Source organism: Schistocerca gregaria, chromosome 5 (assembly GCF_023897955.1).
Source record: "Schistocerca gregaria isolate iqSchGreg1 chromosome 5, iqSchGreg1.2, whole genome shotgun sequence".
Taxonomy (NCBI): domain Eukaryota; kingdom Metazoa; phylum Arthropoda; class Insecta; order Orthoptera; family Acrididae; genus Schistocerca; species Schistocerca gregaria.
This window is the reverse complement of record NC_064924.1, coordinates 534,639,408-534,655,611: the sequence shown is the minus strand read 5'-3', so window position 1 is coordinate 534,655,611 and position 16,204 is coordinate 534,639,408.

The window sequence follows — 16,204 nt, the reverse complement described above, 5'->3', positions numbered from 1 at the left end:
GAGTGAGCCCAGGGCGATGTGCAGAATAGGATTGATGGGAATCTGGCAAATTGTAATTTTTATCCTTACGTTCAGTAGCATAAAACTCTCAGAGCATCGTTATCTCATCAACCGAACGTGCAGGCCTAAAGGCCAGCGCTTTGGGCACAAAACTTTATGATGTAAGGGAGAAGCCATTTCTGTTAAGGCTATCCATGAAGGAGACGTTTATTAATATCCTTAGAAGTATGTGAACTGCTCTGGGTATCAGTTTCTTTGGAGTACTCATTGCAGAATGTATCCTGAATAACAGAAGATACAAGAGCTTAAAACTACGAAGCGCATCCCGTACGGTGAGGACAAGTGATTATAAGACCATGCTGACCCCCATATTCACTATTTTCTTTGCTTGGGTTCTTAAAATGCCAGTTCAGAAAGCCGACGTTACTACACAAACGTGGTTTGCACTAGTACCTGAATTTACCAGTGCACTTGTTTCGAAGACCATACATCTCCCCAGAACATTATAAAGGACTTTTGTTGCTGGCGTCGCCTCGCTCCCTACCCTCATAAAGATTCTGTATCGTACACTGTCCAGCGCTGTCACTACTCAGAAGTCTTCCACGCCAAATACTCAATGACCAAGCTTCAACCATTGGCAGTTTCCATCTTCAGAGATGATGGACCTTACTCTCACCCTGTGGCACTCATCTCGCTCCAAGACTTATTCTCTCGCCACTGCTGGCACCCATTCCATGTGAAAGACAGGGCGAATGTGCAACCCTCGTGAGGAATGGCTCCCACACTACAGTGGAACATTAATGGGTTCTGGACATATATGGTGGGCATGAAACTTCTAGCACAGAGATTCCCCCTCTGCTTCTCGCAGGAAACGCATTTTAAAGGGCCTGATGCCCTTGTAGCAATGAGCTATAGCTTCTATCACAAGGATGACATGACTGGCGACGGGCTGAAGGGAGGAGCTGTTTCGTTTGTCAATAAGATGCACCGCTCCACTGCCCTTCCCGAGGCTACTCACTTGTGAGCAGTTTCTGTCGAGATTCATGTGTGTCAGAGAATCGCTGTTTGCAAGTTGTATTTACCTACGTAAGTCGCAATAGATTCTGAGGCTCTCACAGATCTTACACAACACTTCCCCGACCATTTCTCCTAATAGAAAACGTCAGTGCTCATCATGCGCTGTGGCGGTCGACCCCTATTTTGCCCTCATGGTCGGATTTTAGAGAGTCTCATGATGTACCGTTAGCTGTGTGTCCTCAGCAAAGGCGCTGCAACGTACTTTTAGACTACTCCTTCGTTATCTTCAATCATCGACTTTCCTTTCTGCTCTCTGAGAAGTCATTAATAACAATCACTTCAGTGATGATGATCGGCAAATCCCGTTGGACATTGTTCAGACAGCTGGCTGTGTTCGAACATTATGATAACTCCAACAGTGAGAGGACCCCGTCACACTTGTGACCGTCCATGCTACAGATGTCTTCATCCTGAAGTCGTCTGGCCATCTTCTGAGATTTCCCATCCCTTGGTGGACTGATGAGCACTGTTCAGTAAGCCAGGTCAGGCGTGTGGCTATGAGACGGTTTAATTGCAGTCAATGACGGTGAGGGCCAAGGTTCGACATATCATCGAGGAGAGCAGGAAGGAGTTATGTCAAGCGTGCATGGACCCTAGAACAGAATGGAGAGCAAGCAAGAGGATCTCTGGTAAAGGTAGTAGCTTAACTGAGACGTTCGTGTCTCGAAACGACACCTGGATACATCATGGAAACATAGCAGAATATTTTGCACTGTCTACTGCCGTTGCCAGCCAGGACCCTGTGTTCCATTGTCACTGTGTCACCGAGGAGAGGATTGAGTTGGGATTTCGGTCAACCTATTCGGAGTCCTGGCCATTTTCCGTGTGGGAGCTGGATTTGCGCTGTCTGCTACTCGTCATATGGCGGCCTGTCCCAATCGAATCCGGTACAGCACGCTGCAGCAATTGGAAACGGTGCAAAACCAGATCTTCTTATGATGTTTTAATGTGATGCGGCTGACAGGACAATTTCCCGTCTCGTTCGTGAAGCAATTTTCATACCTCTCCTCTACTGAGGAAAGGCCCAAAGTGTCCCAATGGTTACAGGAGTGTTCCTTTAACGGAATGTGTGAAAACCATGTCAAGTCCATGGTCAACTTTCACCTGATATGGATGTTAACGGCCAAGCAGCTTCTTTTCTGTTCTCTGGTTGGATACAGGAGATACTGGTAACTATTAACAACGTGAGACAGCTGAAATCGGAAATCCTGCATGGCTGTCCTAAGTATAAAACGCATTGTGTAGGGGTATTTTTGACGTCAGATAGGTGCAAGACTCTCCTTTGTGGTACAATATTCTGTCAGCTACACCTATAGGTCTTTCATGTTTACCTTCAAATCTTCATTTGGTCCTCCCTCTCACGACGCCTTTTTTGGTACAGAGTTGGTGACATTCTGTCAATTTTGTGCATGGGAATGGTGTTCCCCAGAGCAGTGTTTGAGTGTCACCTTCTTTAATACAGCCACTAACACTATAACATCCGCCGTACGAAATCATGTCCAATGCTTCTTATTTGTAGACGATTTTGTGGCATTCTGTCCTTCTAGCAATACTACAGCACCGAGTCGTCAGCTGCAATATACAGTGAAGCTGTATTAACAGGGTGACTGGATCCTGTGTTGTTATGCTTGCTCCAGTATCATTTTGTTAATTGTAATCCAATTTTTAGTAGCTTTCACACTTTCTCCACTGTCTTACGACGTGTAAAAGTGACTGCGTGTGTCAGCGAGAGTAATTTCGACGTCGGGGAATGTTATTTTATAGGTAAACTCCTCAGAGTGTGACAATATTTATGGCCCTTTCATCCAAATTCGTTACGATTATTGTTTTGTAAGGGCGCTGATAACCACGCCGTTGAGAGCCCACCACGCGCGGTACGGAAAGGATTAATAGAAACTTGCGTTCGGCGTTAATAACGTGCCAGAGGATGACCAGTGTGTTTAGGAACATTCTCTGCCGTCGATCATGTTACTCTTGAGTACTGCGAAACATGTTCACCGACAGTCATACGTCTAACAACTGGGTGGCCAGGTAGTAGTATGAAATTTGGGCCACTAAAATGGTGATGGATAAAACTGCTGACATTACCTTGTAATACGGGACACTAGGAGATGTTGTTGTTGTGGTCTTCAGTCCTGAGACTGGTATGATGCAGCTCTCCATGCTACTTTATCCTGTGCAAGCTTCTTCATCTCCCAGTACCTACTGCAACCTACATCCTTCTGAATCTGCTTAGTGTAGTCATCTCTTGGTCTCCCTCTACGATTTTTACCCTCCACGCTGCCCTCCAATACTAAATTGGTGATCCCTTGATGCCTCAGAACATGTCCTACCAACCGATCCCTTCTTCTGGTCAAGTTGTGCCACAAACTTCTCTTCTCCCCTATCTGATTCAATACTTCCTCATTAGTTATGTGATGTACCCATGTAATCTTCAGCATTCTTCTGTAGCACCACATTTCGAAAGCTTCTATTCTCTTCTTGTCCAAGCTATATATCGTCCATGATTCACTTCCATACATGGCTACACTCCATATAAATACTTTCAGAAATGACTTCCTGACACTTAAATCTATTCTCGATGATAACAAACTTCTCTTCTTCAGAAACGCTTTTCTTGCCATTGGCGGTCTACATTTTATATCCTCTCTACTTCGACCATCATCAGTTATTTTGCTCCCCAAATAGCAAAACTCCTTTACTACTTTAAGTGTCTCACTTCCTAATCTAATTCCCTCAGCATCACCCGACTTAATTCGACTACATTCCATTATCCTCGATTTGCTTTTGTTGATGGTCATCTTATATCCTCCTTTCAAGACACTATCCATTCCATTCAACTGCTCTTCAAAGTCCTTTGCTGTCTCTGACAGAATTACGATGTCATCGGCTAACCTCAAAGTTTTTATTTCTTCTCCATGGACTTTAATAGCTACTTCGAATTTTTCTTTTGTTTCCTTCACTGCTTGCCCAATATACAGATTGAATAACATCGGGGATAGACTACAGCCCTGTCTCACTCCCTTCCCCACCACTGCTACCCTTTCATGTCCCTCGACTCTTATAACTGCCATCTGGTTTCTGTACAAATTGTAAATAGCCTTTCGCTCCCTGTATTTTACCCCTGCCACCTGCAGAATTTTAAAGAGAGTATTCCAGTAAACATTGTCAAAAGCTTTCTCTAAGTCTACAAATGCTAGAAATGTAGGTTTGCCCTTCCTTAATCTAGCTTCTAAGATAAGTCATAGGGTCAGTATTGCCTCACGTGTTCCAACATTTCTACGGAATCCAAACTGATCTTCACCGAGTCGGCTTCTACTAGTTTTTCCATTCGTCTGTAAAGAACTCGCGTTAGTATTTTGCAGCTGCGACTTATTAAACTGATAGTTCTGTAATTTTCACATCTGTCAACACCTGCTTTCTTTGGGATTGGAATTATTATATTCTTCTTGAAGTCTGAGGGTATTTCGCCTGTCTCATACATCTTGCTCACCAGATGGTAGAGTTTTGTCAGGACTGGCTCTCCCAAGGCCGTCAGTAGTTCCAATGGAATGTTGTCTACTCCAGGGGCCTTGTTTCGACTCAGGTCTTTCAGTGCTCTGTCAAACTCTTCACGCAGTATCGTATCTCCCATTTCATCTTCATCTACCTCCTCTTCCATTTCCGTAATATTGTCCTCAAGTACATCGCCCTTGTATAGACCCTCTATATACTCCTTCCACATTTCTGCTTTCCCTTCTTTGGTTAGAACTGGGTTTCCATTTGAGCTCTTAATATTCATACAAGTGGTCCTCTTTTCTCCAAAGGTCTCTTTAATTTTCCTGTAGGCAGTATCTATCTTACCCCTAGTGAGATAAGCCTCTACATCCTTACATTTGTCCTCTAGCCATCCCTGCTTAGCCATTTTGCACTTCCTGTCGATGTCATTTTTGAGACGTTTGTATTCCTTTTTGCCTGCTTCATTTGCTGCATTTTTATATTTTCTCCTTTCATCAATTAAATTCAATATTTCTTCTGTTACCCAAGGATTTCTACTAGCCCTCGTCTTTTTACCTACTTGATCCTCTGCTGCCTTCACTACTTCATCCCTCAAAGCTACCCATTCTTCTTCTATTGTATTTCTTTCCCCCATTCCTGTCAATTGCTCCCTTATGCTCTCCTTGAAATTCCGTACAACCTCTGGTTCTTTTAGTTTATCCAGGTCCCATCTCCTTAAATTCCCACCTTTTTGCAGTTTCTTCAGTTTTAATCTTCAGGTCATAACCAACAGATTGTGGTCAGAGTCCACATCTGCCCCTGGAAATGTCTTACAATTTAAAACCTGGTTCCTAAATTTCTGACTTACCATTATATAATCTATCTGATACCTTTTAGTATCTCCAGGGTTCATCCATGTATACAGCCTTCTTTTATGATTCTTGAACCAGGTGTTACCTATGATTAATTTGTGCTCTGTGCAAAATTCTACGAGGCGGCTTCCTCTTTCATTTCTTTGCCCCAGTCCATATTCACCTACTATGTTTCCTTCTCTCCCATTTCCTACTACCGAATTCCAGTCACCCATGACTATTAAATTTTCGTCACACTTCACTATCTGAATAATTTCTTTTATTTGATCATACATTTCTTCAATTTCTTCGTCATCTGCAGAGCTAGTTGGCATATAAACTTGTACTACTGTAGTAGGTGTGGGCTTCGTATCTATCTTGGCCACAATAATGCGTTAACTATGTTGTTTGTAGTAGCTTACCCGCATTCCTATTTTGCTATTCATTATTAAACCTACTCCTGCATTACCCCTATTTGATTTTGTGTTTATAACCCTGTAGTCACCTGACCAGAAGTCTTGTTCCTCCTGCCACCGAACTTCACTAATTCCCAATATATCGAACTTTAACCTATCCATTTCCCTTTTTAAATTTTCTAACCTACCTGCCCGATTAAGGGATCTGACATTCCACGCTCCGACCCGTAGAACGCCAGTTTTCTTTCTCCTGATAACGACATCCTCTTGAGTAGTCCCCGCCCGGAGATCCGAATGGGGTACTATTTTACCTCCGGAATATTTTACCCAAGAGGATGCCATCATTATTTAATCATACAGTAAAGCTGCATGCCCTCGGGGAAAATTACGGCTGTAGTTTCCCCTTGCTTTCAGCCGTTCGCAGTTACAGCACAGCGAGGCTGTTTTGGTTATTGTTACAAGGCCAGATAAGTCAATCATCCAGACTGTTGCCCCTGCAACTACTGAAAAGGCTGCTGCCCCTCTTCAGGAACCACACGTTTGTCTGGCCTCTCAACAGATACCCCTCCATTGTGGTTGTACCTACGGTAAGGCTATCTGTATCGCTGAGGCACGCAAGCCTCCCCACCAGCGGCAATGTCCATGGTTCATGGAGATAGGAGGTCCTTAACTCCAGTGACATTGCTGAATCTGATTCTGAAAAAAGGAGAACATTCAGAGCTTATCTCTCCCAAATTAAGGTGGTAACTACAGCTATGGATAAGTAATGTAAAGCAGAGAGGTAAAACAATATGAGTCTAGAGCCGGCACATCTTAGATGTAAAATAATCTCTGCTGAGCATTAGCCCCACAGCGAGCAGTGGTGAGAAGCGCGCTCAGCAGCGACTGAAGCACTGAGGGTCACCCAGCAGCGTGAGATGAACAGAAAGGAGTCTTAGCTAAGGACTGGTCACTTGGTGTTCAGACGCACCTGGGCACTCCAGACCGAGTAGAACTGATGCGACCCCTGCTGGGTAATACTGCTCCCTGTGGTTTTGAAAGGAAAACTGCCCAGTTTGTGCGAATTGGTGACATTACCGATAGTATATGCTTGTGGGAGCGCATGAAGGATAGGGTCTGTTCAGTTGAAAGATACAGCCGGACACTGTGCGAAAACAGTTCGTGCGTGAACTCTGTTAAATGTACTTCATGGTAGAGAGCGTATATTCCATTAGTTTTCTGCTTCATGCAGAGCAGAATCCATCCTTTGCTTACACACTGCATGTGCAGGATACTTGACTAACGCAGCTTGAATTGATATGTACTGTACTATGGTACTGCGATAAGATTAAGATTGTATGCGTGTCTGCTTTTGTATTTTTGCCCTTTGGTTGGAGCTGGTGGACATGGTTGCGAAGACAGTAGTTATGAAGGTATGAATTATTACTTAAAGTATTTTGTCGTTGTGGTCATTTTACCACAGATTGTCGAGTGCTGGCACTATAGTTAATGGATGTGAATCGTCGCCGATTGTCTGAAAAGACATAAGTACGAGTTTCTTTGCAGGTGAGCATATTGTAGGTATCTAAATTGTAATTAAGTTGTGTAGTCCCTGATTGCGGCGACGCCTTATGCTTATTGTATACAAGCCAAGGCATCAAACTGAACAGATTGTGCTGTTACCTAAGTGATGCAGCTGTTATCAGCAGGACAGGGTGTAATACATTTTCTTCGGCCAATCTGTTTACAATTTATATAGGTGGTTAATTGTGTGTTTAGTGTATCCAAAGCCTACACAGCATCATCTCCAATGGTAGAAGCTTATCAATTAGTTAGGCAGTAATTTCGGATGGTCTTCAACACAGTTTCTATCCACTGAGATACTTTTGTGTTTCCTCACCTGACTACGGCAAGGGGAACTTGCAGACCAACGAAAAGTCGATTTTATGAGGTATGTTAATTAGATGAACTCGGTCTCGAAACCGTAAATACAAGGAACCAATAAGTACCTGTGGTTGTTGTTGTGGTCTTCAGTCCTGACACTGGTTTGATGCAGCTCTCCATGGTACTCTATCCTGTGCAAGCTTCTTCATCTCCCAGTACCTACTGCAACCTACATCCTTCTGAATCTGCTTAGTGTAGTCATCTCTTGGTCTCCCTCTACGATTTTTACCCTCCACGCTGCCCTCCAATACTAAATTGGTGATCCCTTGATGCCTCAGAACATGTCCTGCAAACCGGTTCCCTTCTTCTGGTCAAGTTGTGCCAGAAACTTCTCTTCTCCCCTATCCGATTCAATACTTCCTCATTAGTTATGTGATGTACCCATGTAATCTTCAGCATTCTTCTGTAGCACCACATTTCGAAAGCTTCTATTCTCTTCTTGTCCAAACTATATATCGTCCATGATTCACTTCCATACATGGCTACACTCCATACAAATACTTTCAGAAATGACTTCCTGACACTTAAATCTATTCTCGATGATAACAAACTTCTCTTCTTCAGAAACGCTTTTCTTGCCATTGGCGGTCTACATTTTATATCCTCTCTACTTCGACCATCATCAGTTATTTTGCTCCCTAAATAGCAAAACTCCTTTACTACTTTAAGTACCTACGCTTCTGAAACCCAACTCTATTATCCATGACACTAGCACGTTTTAGAATTCTGAAGGCAGACCTGTCAGCAAGCTATGTCGTTTGGTGCTGGTTCACCCATTACAAGAATTTTACGGTGTTAATCAATGAAGTTCACCTACCAATGTCTTCTTCTTCCTCATTTGGTGTTGTAGATTTTCCATTGTCGCTTCTTGACGATTTTCCACTCCTCGATCACAGGGGACATTACTATATTGCAATTTCTATGCTGTCGATCAAGAGGAGGGTACTATACTGCTGGGTCCCTGTTGGTGTTTCCACAATCTGTGATATTAAATGAAAAACACATCTGTTTCATTCAGAGATGTACCAAGTAAATGAGTGACAGGCTGCATAATCAAAAGAATTATAAGGTAAAAGACGTCTGATGAACTTAAATTTTTTTAGGAGTGAGTTGGCACACCTATTGGATTTCATCGGATCATTACAGGAGACGATTCTGCTGTATCCAGTTGCTTATTGAAATGGCAACATTGAATGAATAAAGGCTGCATGAATTATCAGTAAGCTAAAGATGCAATACTCTTAATAGTAAAATACATATTTATCGGACTTGCATTTGTCTCTGTTGCACGCTAGCTCTTAATAGGAAAAGGGTGTTCGCAACTATGATGATAGGACGTCAGTGCCTTCCTTCAGAGCGACTTCCTGCTGAGTCAGTATGGATATCTTATTTCATGCGTGAATTTCTGTTGAATCATAGCTTGCACATACACATTATCACCACACGTGAAACGCCAAATTCCCCATCAATTGTGTTCTGACAGGTGAGCCCTCATGTGCCACAAAGACATCGTCTTATCGCCAACTATAGCCTCTAGCCACGAGCAGGTGAGGTGTTTCGCGTTAAATTATATCCTATGGAAAAATAATCGTGGTGAACCAGAGAATGAAATCGATTTTTATTTGTATCATAAAAAAACCGCGCGAGATCCTCTTGTGGCTCCCAGACATTACACAAAGAATTTCTGATGCGAAGCTTCCTCAGAGTCCAGATTGTAAGAGCTGCGTAACAAAGCGAATGAGCAACAGGGAACCAGACTTCTCCCGCTACGGAAGCTTATTATTTAGGCTCAATTTCCAGTTTTCACACCATTCAGGTACCCTATCTCAATCAACTTTTAAAGTATATTATCTGACAACGTTACTACACGGTAAGTGACAACTATTTAAATTTTAATTGTATTTCTGAATCTGTGTCACTATGTGTCTCCTTTTCCAAAGAATGTAGTCATTTTACAGCAGTGTGTAGTGCGTACAATACTGCAGACAGTGCGGCATTAACATTACTGAAATGAGCTGGACTGTCGAAGACCCGGCTCGAACACATTTCCTTTGAGTTACAATGGCGACAGACCCCAGCATCCATATTCCTTGTCTTCTCTAGTTTTGCATTGAGGAAGAAAGGGTTTGCTATTACTTCTCAGACATTCAGATGCCTCCTTGGAAGCAGATCAGGTCTTCATAAAGGCAAAGGGTGAACACGCCCCATGTTAATTTTGCAATGTTTCACTTTTTGGTATGGGACTTTTTTTGAATGAGACAACTCTTACTTACAACGACGAGAGAGAATGCAATATGACTGGATTAATTCCAAATTTTGCTTGAAGCTGTAACTATGAGGGCACACCGAAAATAAATGCCACTAAAGTTTTTATGTGAAAAACCTCCAAGTCATTTTAATAAAACAAACTTTATTACGATTCTGTATCTTTATTCTTCAAGTCAACCTAGCGAAGTAAACATTTCTGCCATTAAAAACCAGTTTGATGACAGCGTCACTGTAGAACGTTTGACTTTTTTTTATACACCAACAGCATGAGCTCTGCTTGCCCCTGAGCTGTGGCTCGCTCGCGTCGTGCATTGTTTTTTATCATTGGTTGCAGTCCAGTGGTGTCTTATTTCTTCTTATGTTACCGCCATAATGTTGCTGTCTTCTGTCCATGAGTCGGAGCAGCAGCGTGTATCGATACTAGTACTGCTGTACTATCTTGGCGGATATATTTTCCGGGTGTGCTGCGTGTGGCACTTTCTCTCCCACCGTCCTTCCTACGTCACCATTCATAACACGGATTCCTACACCTTTTTTCCCTCCGCGGGTGTGCCCCAAGGCTCCGTCCTCTCCCCCCTTCTGTACCTTTTGTATACGGCGGACATGCCGCCACCGTCACCCCCGTTCACCTTCTCCAATTTGCCGATGACACCGCCTTCCTAGCCCTTGCCCCACCCTGCAGCGCTCCCAACACCTTCTCCAATCCCATCTTGACCGGTTCACCGCTTAGTGCAACCAGTGGTTGCTCAAGGTCAATCCCTCCAAAACCCAGGCGATCATTGTAGGCAAAACCACCCCTTCCTTCCGCCTCCTTGATTTCTATCTCACCATCTATGACCGTCCTATCGCCCTCACTCCAACCCTCAAGGACCTTGGCGTCACCCTCGACCGTCGCCTCTCCTGGACCCCCCATCCCCAGACAATCCAAGCCAAGGCACACTCCCAACTCTTTCTCCTCAAGCTCCTTTCGGGCTGTACGTGGGGTCTGGACCCCTCTACCATCCTCCACACCTATAAATCCCTTATCCACCCTATCCTTTGCTATGCCCATCCGGCCTGGATCTCCGCCCCCCCCCCCTACCTTTTATAAATCCCTTCAAATCCTTGAACACCATGCTTTCTGACTCGCCTATCGCATCCGTCTCCCCTCCCCCACGCGGATCCTGTACGATCTCATTCCTTTCCCCCACCTTTTCCTTGAAAGGATACGGATCCTGTACGCCTCCCGCAAACTCAACCCTCCCCACCTGCTTGTCTCGCCCATCTTCTCCCACCCCACCCGCTGCCGCGCCTGTATTCCCACGTCCCACCCAGTCTCCATCTCTCCACCCTCCTAACCCTCTCCCAAGGTGGCTTCCGCCAGCCCCCCCGTCCCTGATGATGTTCTCCTCCCCTCCATATACCGCTCCTACCAACTTTGATCCTCCTTCCATCTTCCTGTTTTCTGTTCCTTTGGGCACCCTCTGTCCATCCTCCCTTTCTCCCCACTTCTCCCCTGGGCTTCCCCTCCCCTGTACCTCTACTCGTTCTCCCATCTCCTCAGCCATTGGCGTCTTTGTTCTCCCCTCTCAACCCCCCCCCCCTGCCCTTCTTCCCATCTTGGTGCAGGTCCCCGGACTCGCACACGCTACATGGACATCGCGCGCCGGAGATTATTGCCATCGGTGTCTTGTGTGTGCCGTCGCGTTTAGTGTTCAGTGTTCACCGTCGCACTCCATCGTTCACCTGTGCCGTCGTCGTCTTCAGTATTTGTGCGTCGTATCAACAGTTTCAAGTGTGGATTATCGTCGAGTGTGAACGGCTCCGTGTTTGTCTTTCTGTGTCAACTGTTTTCCTGCCCACCATTCTGTAACCTATGAATAATCTTTCTATATTTCCTCATTGTGTATGCTCTGGCTGAAGAGCAGCATAGAACGCTCCTAACAGCCTGCCTGTTGTACAGGTTTTAAAATTACAATAACGAAAAAAAAAACTGCGTGTGGCAGTGGGTCGGTTGAGGCAGAGCAGTATGGAGGTCTCCGTGGTGTGTATTCAGGCTGGAGCCACTAGCAGCATGCATGCGCGGTTGGAGTTGTGACGCGCTTCTTGAGAGGGTTACGAAGTTCGTCGCCCACCGTTCTTGGACTCTAAAGTTGAGTGCTCACTTAACCTACTATCAAGCCTCAACTGCTGTCACATCTCTACATTTGATCCTGGTTGTCAGATTCTGGGAAATTTCCGCGAGCAACAACGTGTGTGCATTGAAGTCGACTAGAATTGCAGCCGTCTTCCTGTGTGGTGTTTAACTTTATTTAATTCATTCCTTCATTAATGAAATGTACCAGCGGTATCTTCTGCCTTGTGGCCGTTGACATTCCGGTTACCTGCGCTAGTCGTTGACGTAGTTTTCGGCAGTGTATTTTCCTCGTTGTGTAGATGCTGTCCAGGACGGCGTGTAGTTCGACTGCTAAGTTGTTGTTGGTAGTTTTGGGCGTTTATTCGGAATTGGCTGGATTGGGCACCAATATCCAGAACATTGTGGTATTGACATCTTGTTGTCGATGGTTCAAATGACTCTGAGCACTATGGGACTTAACGTCTATGGTCATCAGTTCCCTAGAAGTTAGAACTACTTAAACCTAACTATCCTAAGGACATCACATAACACGCAGTAATCACGAGGCAGAGAAAATCCCTAACCCAGGAAACCGGGCGCCGGATGCGAGAACGCTACCGCACGACCACGAGCTGCGGACTCTTGTTGTCGTTTTGCTAGTCGGGTGGAGCAGAACTGATCTTGTTGGTTGGTTCGTCGGCTGGCTCTCGGTTGGGTTGCCTTCCTATTAAGAGGTTGTCGGTCTGGCTGCCTGTCTCAACTAAACGTGCGTTAGTGTTATCTTTCCAGGCCTACCCGTGGAACCTTCTGAGCGCCGCCCCTTGTGTTTTACATAGTGACTTCCTTTTTAGTCATAAGTACCCTGTCTGGCCTTCATCCGAGTTTAAGCTTATTAAAATTTGCAAGTTTTTTCTTCTTAGGGATTAAGCTGTAAGAAAAAGGAAAAAAAGAAGAAAAAAATTTCTTGTTTGGTATGTGGCCTTCAACTGAGCTTTCAGCCTTTTCAAATCAAAAATTGAAAAATTTTGTCTAGTCCGTAAGCCGTAAGAAGTATTTTCTAGTTTCTATGCTGCTTTGAGCCGAGTTTACCACCTTAAATTCAAACTCGGAAACTTCTTTGTCTGGGCTTTAGGTCATGAGATTGTTTTGGTTTCGTATTTGGCCTTCAGCCGAGTTTTATGTGAAGCATTTTAGGATAAGGCCTTCAGCCTATTTTAGTTGAAATTTAGAAGCTCTTCTCTTTAGGCCTGAAGCTGTAAAATTGTTTTCCGCGTGGTGTGTGGCCTTCAGGCGAGTTTTAATCTCTCTTAAATTAAAAATTCAAAATATTTGTGTCGGCCCTAAGCCGTGATACGGTTCTTGATTAATGTGACCTTCAGCGGAGTTCTATGAAAAAAATTTAAGCTAAGGCTTTCAGCCTATTTACATTGAGGGTAAAATCATTTTTTGAAGAAGTGAAACCTCCAAGAGAACTCCTGTACCTCGATTCCTTGCTTAGGCCTTGTGCCTTGGATTTTCGGAGTGGCCTTCAGCCGATCTAAATTAAATCAAAGGAGGTCATTCGTAAAAACAATGAGAGTTTTTGATTCTTGCGTGTGTGATTGTGTTTTAACAAGTAAATTTTATATGTTGAGGGCAACTGACAGTAACTTATTTTGGCCCATTTCCACAAATATAACCTCATTATCCCTGTTCTGCTAGCCCAGGGATTCCAGTCCCACTTCATCACTATCAAAATGATGTCTTCGGAAGTATTCTGTAAGTTTTGGAAGCACATGAAAATCGGATGGGATCAAGTTGTGGCGATATGGAGGACGATCGGTGGCAGTGAACCCAAGATGACAGACTGTTGCATATGCCGAAACACTGTCTTACTTGGCATTCTCAAGGTAAAAGAGAAGTTTAGCCATGACTGGACAAACGTTTTCAGTCGTTAGAAACTTGATTACAGTACGCCGCTGCTTACACACCGACGTAGTTACGCTACAAACCACCGTTTCACATGATAAATCCGGAGCCGTTCAGCGGTAAATGATTACAACTTGCGTCATCTGAACAAGAAAGTTGACCGAATAATACAAATGGCATGTAACACCTTAACAGATATTGAAAACAGAACAAAAAAATTCTCCAAGACATTATTTTCACCACGCACTCGTATACAACGTTGCCAAATGTAGGTGTCAAAAAAATTGCTTTCATAAACTATAATCCTGTCTTCCAGTTCCTCTACTGTAAATGCTCGTACAAGCGAATGGTTATACGCACAGGCGACTTGCCTGCTTGTTTTCAGCGGTGGAAAGCAGGCTGAAAGTGTGGAGGAGTTAGCTTCAGGAAGTATCGATTATTGCTTGAGTGTTATTATGGCTTGATTGCAGTTGCAAACGAGTACATTGGGGAAGGGGGTGGTAGTGATGGTCAATTGACTTGATTATTGGTATTAAACTGCTTGTGAAATATGGCAACAACCATTAATCCAGGGTATTACTTAGTGTGGCAATTATGACATTTGACATGGTGACCATTACCCCCTCTAAATCTGCATCATACTCCGCAAGCCACCTAATGCTACGTGGCGGAGGGTACTTTCGGTACCACCTACAACCCGGTTCCGCTCGCGAATAGTGTGTGGGGAGAATGATTGTGGGCAAGCCTCTGTATTGGCTCTAGTTTCTCGAATTTTCTCCCTGTTGTCAATAAGCGAGATGTATGTGGGGGGACGTAATATGTTGTCTGACTCCTCCTGAATAGCAAATATCTCCGTGATACACAACGCCTCTGTTGTAGCGTCTGCCAGTGGAGTTTGTTTGACATCTCCGTAACGTTCTCTCACCAGTTAAACGATCCCGTGACGAAATGCTCCGCCCTTCGTTAGATAATCTCTATCTCCTCTTTCAGTCCTACCAGAAAGGGATGCCAGATGGATGAACAATACTCAAGAATCGGGCATACAAGTGCTTATAAGCCTTTCATGGATGAGTTACAATACCTTAAGAGTCTTCCGATGAATCTGAGTCTGGTGTCAGTTTTTCCCACTAGACTTACCTAATCCATGAAGTCCCAAGTGACATCATGATGATTTCTTGTGTGTGGTTTTTGCCTTAGCCACATGTCGCAGTCAAAGATGATGGAATCCATGACACTATGTTGGCATTGTTTTTAACGATAAGTAAAATTATTGGATGTTTCGTTTCCATAGCCAGTATAATGGAGTGAGTGCGATAGCCACGAGAGTGCTTCTGCTGTCAAACGAAATCGAATACCAGAACTCCAGGTATAGTTTCAGTGTGTCCGGTACGCACGTCCCTAACCTACTTGCTTCCTAGCAACAACCGGAAATCACTGGCATCGAGGCAGAGAGCTTTCATAAGAACCAGTAACAGACCTCCACCGTACCCTCCAATAAATAATCGTTTGACGCTACTGAAGTCCCATATGGCGATGGTTTGGTTTCAGTGGGATGCACGTTACAGGGCATCTGGTTCGGAGTTGTCTTTGAGGTAATCGATTTGTAACAGTTCTTTGCGTCACTGTGATGCCCACTGTTGCTCAAATTGGTGATGCAGATGCATCATGACGTGTTATGCATCACATACTACGGTCTTTCCTCTCCATTGTGCCACGTGGCCTTCTGGAGCCGTGGCTTCTTGCTCGTTTATTCCTGAAACCACCGCCGCCATCAAATATGTGCAGTCGCTACAGTCCTATTGGGTCCCTCTGCAATACCGCAGAAGGAACAGCCAGCTTCTTGTAGCCCTATTACAAGATCTCGTTCCAACTCAGAGTGTTGATAATGGCGTCTTTGTCGCCTTAAAGTCATTCTTGACTACCTTCGACTCATGTCCAGTCTCGATGCTATCTACCGCTAACCACAGCTACAGCGTGTATTTGAAGCAAACCTGATTTACGTTCTCATAGTGGAGCTAGTAGAGCCACTGTTACACCAATGGTGCGAAATCTGAGCAGACATCACGAGAGGTTCCATGCCCTCTTTTGCATGTCTCCTCTCGTTTTCTTCAGCTTTATTAATGTTCTGTGTCATTGCGCTGCAGTAACAGACCGAGAGTATTTGTACTGACAGCTCAAAAAATTTACTT